A 7,569-nucleotide genomic window follows, 5' to 3' on the forward strand; every position below is an offset into this window, starting at 1 on the left:
TTTATTTCCTGGCTACTGGTGCCAAGAGTGTTGACTGTGGAGCCAAGCAAACTAAAGCTGTGAACAATCTCAATCTCTTCACCATCCATCCTGATTCTGCCAATTGGGCCAGTGGTGAGAATAGATATTTATTATTGTTATATCCTCTTGTTCTATTGACCCTTTATACCTTTCTTGTCTTTTATGACGGTTTTTGCATTGAGATCTATTTTATTGGATATTAATTTAATATTGTTACTCCTGTGTTTTTCTGGTTGCCATTTGCTTGGTATAATTTTTATCCCAGCCTTTTCTTTTTAGTCTTTATTTATCTTCACTTTTCAGGTTTGTCTCTTGTAGACAGCATGCTGATGGATTTTTTTATCCAATCTGCTACTCTTTTTCTCTTCAGTGGTGCATTTAAACCATTCACATTCAGTATGATTACTGAGAAGCAAGACTTTATTGCTATGATTTTGTTGAGTTATCTTTGGTGCTACTGATGGTTACTTTGGTCCATCCTGTTTTCTGTGGCACCTCTGTAAGAAGGACATCTCTCAATTGTTTCCTGCAACACTGATCTTGTTTTTACAAAATCCCTTATATTCTGCTTTTCTGAGAATATCTTGATCTCTCCTTCATATTTGATGGACAGTTTTGCTGGGTACAGTATTCTTGGTTGACAGTTGCATTCTTTCAGTGTTTGATACATGTCATTCTACTGTCTTCTTGTTCTCATGGTTTCTGATGAGAAATTGGCACGTATTCTTATTTGCTCTCCCTTATAGGTTACTCTTTGTTTATCCCTCACTGTTTTTGGAATTCTCTCTATATCTTTGCTTCTGGCAAATTTGACTATGACATGCCTTGGTGTTTTTCTTTTAGGATCTATTCTATATGGTGTTCTCTCAGCTTCGTGAACATATATTCTCTTATTCTTCATTATGCCTGAAAGTTTTCTTCTGATAATTCTTCCACAACTTTTTTGGTGCCTTCACTTGCTTCTTTCCGTTCTGGGATTCCAATATGTGCATGTGATTTTTCTTGATGATGTCCCACTTTATTCTTGGGTTTTCTTCTTTTTCCTTCCTTTTTGTTTCTGCTTTTTGTTCTATCAGATCAGTGGCGACAATTCTATCTTCTATTTCACTGGTTCCGTGTTCCATCTCTTTAATTTTTTTCATGTTTCCCTCCAACATATTGACAGCATCTGAAACAATGGTCTTCATATTTTGGATTGTGGTTTCTTGCTTTTCCAGAGCCTCTAAGATCTCATTTGCTTTATATGTATTGTTTTTTATTGTGGGGTATGTGTGTGTGCGTGTGTGTTAAGCTCCTCTTGGTTTTTGCTTGCACTGTTCTTTAATTCTTCAAGTTTGTCTTTCACCCATTGAAAATATTCAATTATTGTTCTTTTAAATTCTGTGTCAGAAGTTCCATTAGACTTTCTGGCTTCAGGATTCATACTGTGCCACTTTTGGGGGGTGAAATCTTGCTTTCGGCTTGTGTAGGGTGTGATGTACCTTGCTTCTTACGTGACATTGCTGTGGTAGAATTTTTCATGGTTGAGACAACAGCAGGGTCTTGGTCTGATGTCACTGCTCCAGAGGAGGGTGGGGCAGTTAACCTTCCTGGGTTTCTTTCTGAACTTTTGACTCAAGGGAAGATTTGCTTCAGTTTGCGAGAGAAAATGGCCTGTGAATGAGCAGCCTCCTCTATTAGACAACTGCTGCAGCTATACCAGTCCAAGGTGCTCCAAGCTAAAGAGAGCTCAGGCTTTGGGAGGCGAGAGAAAATGAAATAGTTTCACATGTGATACTAATGTCTCTGGTGCAGTTCAGAGGGGTGGCAGCGGGTTATTCTCCAGGCATTGGATTTGGGGCATCAGGTCGATGGCACCACAGCCTTCAGATGGTGTCTTCAGGATCTCCCAGTGGTGCAGGTGGAATATTCAGGTGGAGGGGTGGGAATTATGGGCAATGGGGTGGGACTTTTGGGTGGTGGGGCAGGATTGCCACTTGGCTGGGACAAGACTTCCAGGCAGGAGGTCCAACAATTCCAGGAAAAGGCTCAGTGGGCTTTCAGACAGCCATTAGGAGTGTCTCTGCAGCCTAATAAAGTCCTTCAGGGGTCGAGGGGGCAGGTCCAAATGCCTCTAGTCAGAGTGAGTGGGGCTCTGCCAGGCAGGTGTGCTTCAGTCTAGTCTAGCAAGAGAATAGGAATGAGATCGAATACATCTGCAGAAAAACCGCTGGAGAAGCTCAATATCAGCTGTGAAAACTAGGCCAGGCGCTGATTGTGGAACAGACCAACAACTACTCATATGCAAGTTCAAGCTGAAACTGAGGAAAATTAGACCAAATCCACGGGAGGCAAAATATGACTTTGATTTCATCCCACCTGAATTTCAGAATCATCTCAGGAACAGGTTTGAAGCCTCGAACACTTATGTGCAAATACCAGATGAGTTGTGGGAGGATATCAAAGGTATCATCCAGGAAGAGTGCAAACGGTCATTACAAAGACAGAAGAGGAAGAAAAGACCAAAATGGATGTCAGAGGAAACTCTGAAGATTGCAGTGGAGCATAGAGAAACCAAAGCACAAGGAAGAATTCAAGACACTAAAGAGCTGAACAGAAGATTCCAAAAGGCAGCTCAGAATGACAAAACAAAATGTTACAATGAAATGTGAGAGGAGCTAGAGTCAGAAAATCAAAAGGGCCGAACTCATTCAGCATTTCTTAAGCTCAAGGAACTGAAGAAGAAACTCAAACCTAGAGTTGCTATAATCAAGGATGCTTTAGGCAGAAGGTATTAGAAGAAGATGGAAGGAATATACTGAGTCATTGTATCGAAAGGAATTGGCAGATACAGAAGAATTTAATGAAATAGGATTTGAGCCAGAGCCTATGGTGATGAAGGAAGACGTTCAAGCTGCTATGAAGAAAATAGCAAAAATAAGGCCCCAGGAAGAGATGGTATACCAATTGAAGTATTTCAGCTAACAGATGCTGCCCTGGATGTGCTCACCAAGTTGGCCAAGAAATCTGGAGAACAATCATTTGGCCAACTGACTGGAAGCGATCTATATTTGTTTCCATTCCAAAGAAGGGTGACCCAACAGAGTGTGAAAACTACAGAACAATATAATTGATTTCACATGCAGGCAAGATTCTACTGAAGATTATCCAAAACTGGAACAGCACATCAGCAGAGAATTGCCAGAAGTCCAGGCTTGGTTTAGAAGGGGTCGTGGTACTAGGGATATTGTAGCTGATGTTAGATGGATCTTGGCTGAAAGCAGGGAATACCAGAAGAATGTCTATCCGTGTTTCATTGATTATGCAAAGGCATTAGACTGTGTGGATCATAACAAACTGTGGCTGACTCTCAAAAGAATGGGAATCCCAGAACATTTAATCGTGCTAATGCGAAACCTATACTTGGACCAAGAGGCAGTCGTCAGAACAGAGCAGGGTGACACTGTATGGTTCAAAATTGGGAAGGGTGTACACCAGGGATGTGACCTGTCTCCATACCTTTTCAATCTGTATGCAGAACGGATTATCCGAGAGGCTGGTCTCTATGAGGAGAATTGTGGCATCAGGATTGGTGGAAGATCTATTGACAATCTGCGTTATGCAGATGACACAACCCTGCTTGCTGAAACTGAGGAGGACCTCATGCACTTGCTGCAAAGGGTCAAGGACTGCAGCCTTCAGTATGGATTGAGGCTCAATGTCAAGAAGACAAAGATTCTCACCACTGGACCAATTGGTAGCATCAGGATGGATGGCGAAGTGATTGAGATTGCTCACAGCTTCAGTTTGCTCAGCTCCACGATCAACACTCTTGGCACTAGCATCCAGGATATAAAAAAAGTATTGCAATGGGAAAGTCTGCTGTTAGGGACCTCTCTAAAGGACTCAAGAGCAACGGTGTCTCTCTGGAGACTAAGGTGTACCTAATACAGACCATGGTCTTTGCCATCACTTGTTATGCATCAGAGAGTTGGACAGTGACTAGGGAGCACAGAAGGAGAATTGATGCCTTTGAGCTGTGGTGCTGGAAAAGAGTATTGAATGTACCATGAACTGCCAAGAAAACAAACAGATTCATCCTGGATTCAACCAGGCTACTCCTCGGAGGCAAGGATTCTGGGGCTTTGTCTGACATACTTTGGACATGTTGTAAGGAGAGACAGGTCCTTGGAGAGGAACATCATGCTTGGGAGGGTCGAGGGACAGCGCAGGAGGGGAAGACCCTCTATGAGGTGGATTGATTCAGTGACTGAGGTCATCAGGATGGGTGTGTCAGAGGCAGTGCGATTGGCACAGGATAGAGCAGGGTTTAGGGCTGTTGTACATAGGGTCACTATGAGTCGCAAACGACTCAACCGCACATAACAACAACAACCTACTGAATTGACTGGATGCTTGGTCCCATGGACGCAGGCACAGTGTGAAGTTGTAGACAGGGTATGAAGTTTCAGACAGAGCACAAAGACGTAGGTGGAGCATGGAAATGCAGCCGGAACAGGAAGACGCAGGTCAAGAAATATCATTTTTTTTGTTTTATTCTTTTATTATTATTATTTTATTTTATTTTATTAGCTTTAATGAGCATTTACAGAGATTTTGGGTTTTCATTCATTCATTGTTGCACTGTTTTCTCTACCCTCCTCCCCAGTTGGTTCTCTAAAAAAATTATTGCCAACTGAGAATCTTACATTTTACAAATTTCTCCATCAAAATTAAGACATTCTAAGAAATACAGAAATTAAAGGAATTTTTTAAAACAAGACAAGCTTTGCAAGAAATACTAAAGGAAGTCCCTTACACAGAGACAGCACAGAAAATTGTACGTATCAAAGTAACCAACAAGGACACAAAAAAGAATCCAACAATTAGCAGCTATAAAACTTTTTCTTTCAATAAAACATACTGAATGTGAATGGCTTAAATGAATCTATAAAGAGAAAAAGAGCACTAAATTTTTTTAAAGCCCATTAATATGTCAACATGTTGCATACAAGATATACCTGAGGAAAGATTCTAAAGATAGGCTAAATGTCAAAGAGTGGAAAAAATATACCAAGCAATCACAAAGGGGGTGAAAAAAACCCCAAAAACCATAAGTGGCAATATTAATCTAACAAAATGGGCTTCAGAATGAAAACCAGCATAAGAGAACAGAAAGGACAGTATATAATGCTTAAAGGGTCAGTAAAGCAAGGGCACATAACCTTAATACAGACACACCAAATAACTGAGCTGCAAAAAAACACAAAACTTTAACAGAATTGAAGAAAGAAGTAGACAACCTTACATTTAGTCAAGATTTCAGTACACATTGTATTTCAATATAATATTTCTCATATAAAGACAGATCTACTAGAAAGAAACTCAGAAGCAGAAGCATGTCGACTTCCTAGACATACATAGAGTACTGCACCCAACCAAATCTATTGAGCTACATTCTTCTCCTGTGTGCATGGAACATTCTCCAGAACTGGTCACGTGTTAGATCAAAAAGCAAGCCTTGACAGATACAAAACCAATTAATTAATACAAAGTATCTTTTCAGACCATAATTATTTAAAATTAGAAATCAGCAAAAGGATAAGGGAGAAAAAAACATGCACTTGGAAGCAAAATAACACTCTGCTTGTTCACTACTGGGAAATAGAAAAAAATAAAAAGAAAATGTGAAAGTTTCTTGAAGCAAATGAGAATGAACACACAACATCTCAAAACCTCTGGTATACAGCAAAAGTAGTACTCAGAATTCACTTAATAGTAATAATCAAATGCATAAAAAAGGAAGAAAGAACTAAAATAAACTAGAATAAGCAAATACATCTTTGAAAAATTGCAGCTAGGGTGCTACTTGAAAGCCAAGATGGTGAAGCTTCATCTCACATATTTTGGGCATGTCTTTGTTGTTGTTACGTGCTGTCAAGTCACCTGAGACCCATAGCAACCTCATGTACAGCAGCTCTGAACTGAACGCTACCCTATCTTAGTCCAGTCTCACTAATTCTGGCACATCAACCCTCTTTGCCCCAGTTACTATATCAATTCATCTCATCAGAGGCCTTTCTCTTCTGTACTGTCCCTCCACACTTCCAAGTATGATGTTCTTCTCTAAGGATCAGTCTTTCCTGGCCATATGTCCAAAGTTATGTGAGACAGAGCTGCAAAATCCTAGCCTGTATGGAGAAACTTGGTTTCAATCTCTCCAAAACAAGCCTATTTGTTTTCTTGGTAGTTCATGTTCAAGACTCTTCTCCAGAACCACAAGTCAAAGGCATTGATTCTTCTTCTGTCATCCTTAGTAATCGTCCAACTCTCTGAATCATTACAAGTAATTGCGAAGACCAAAGCCCATCTCAGCTCTCTAGAGAGGTCCCTGAGCAGATTTCCCAGTTCAGTTTTTCTTATGATCTCCTGATTGCTTGTGTGAAGAGTATTGATTGTGGAGCCAAATGAGCTGTAATTGTCAACAACTTCAAACTCTTCTCCATCTATCATGTTGCCACCAACTGGCATAGTGGTGATGCTGCCCTGGATGTGATCACCAAGTTGTGCCAAGAAATCTGAAGGAGAACTACTTGGCCAACTATCTGGAAGAGATCCATATTTATTCACATTCCAAAAAAAATGTGACTTGACAGTGTGGAAATTATTGAACAATATGACTAATATCACACACTAGCAAAATCTTGCTGAATATTATTCAGAAATGACTGAAGAACTGGCCAAGAACTATCAGAAATACAAGCTGGGTTTAGAAGAGATCATGTCGCTAGAGACACCATTGCAAATGTTAGATTCATCTTGGTAGAAAGCAAAGAGTACTAGAGAAATGTCTGTCTGTGTTTCATTGACTATGTAAAGACATTTGACTTTGTGGATCACAACAAATTGTGGCTAACATTGAGAAAAATGCAAGAAAAAGCCAAGAACACTTGATTGTGCTTATGCGAAATGTGAAGAAGGATGCAGTCTTCAGAATAGAGTAAGGAAACACTGCATTGTTCAAGATCAGAAAAGGAGTGAATCAGGGATGCATCCTGTCTCCATACCTTTTCAGTCTATATTCCAAACAGATCATTTAGGAAGCAGAGTTTTATGAAGAGGATGTGACATCAAGATTGGAGGAAAACTGATCAACAGCCTGCATTATGCAGATGACACAACCTTGTTTACTGAAACTGAAGACCAGAAGCGCTTGCTGCAGAAGGTCAAGAAATGTAGTCTTCAATATTAATTGAAGCTTAGCATCAAGAAGACAAAAATTCTCACCACTGGGCCAACTGGCAGCACCATGATAGATGGAGAAGAGATTGGGCATGTTTGATAGCCAGTAAAATGTGTATGGATACCCAAAAAGGGAAGGGATGGTGGAGGAGGGTAGGGAGGAGGAAAATCACAGGTCACAGAATTTGGTGGGTGGAGGGAGGGGGTGATTAATTAGGAAAGATCAGTGGGTGTCTGAAAAGATGTAGTAATAATGGGTATAGGTTAATGGCGATTCATTTCACAAGATACAATGTGTGGGAATTATCTTAAGAAACAAAATGTGAA

This window comes from Elephantulus edwardii, unplaced genomic scaffold, assembly GCF_000299155.1.
Source record: "Elephantulus edwardii isolate Elephantulus edwardi_28Jun2011 unplaced genomic scaffold, EleEdw1.0 scaffold00249, whole genome shotgun sequence".
In the NCBI taxonomy this organism is placed as follows: Eukaryota; Metazoa; Chordata; class Mammalia; order Macroscelidea; family Macroscelididae; genus Elephantulus; species Elephantulus edwardii.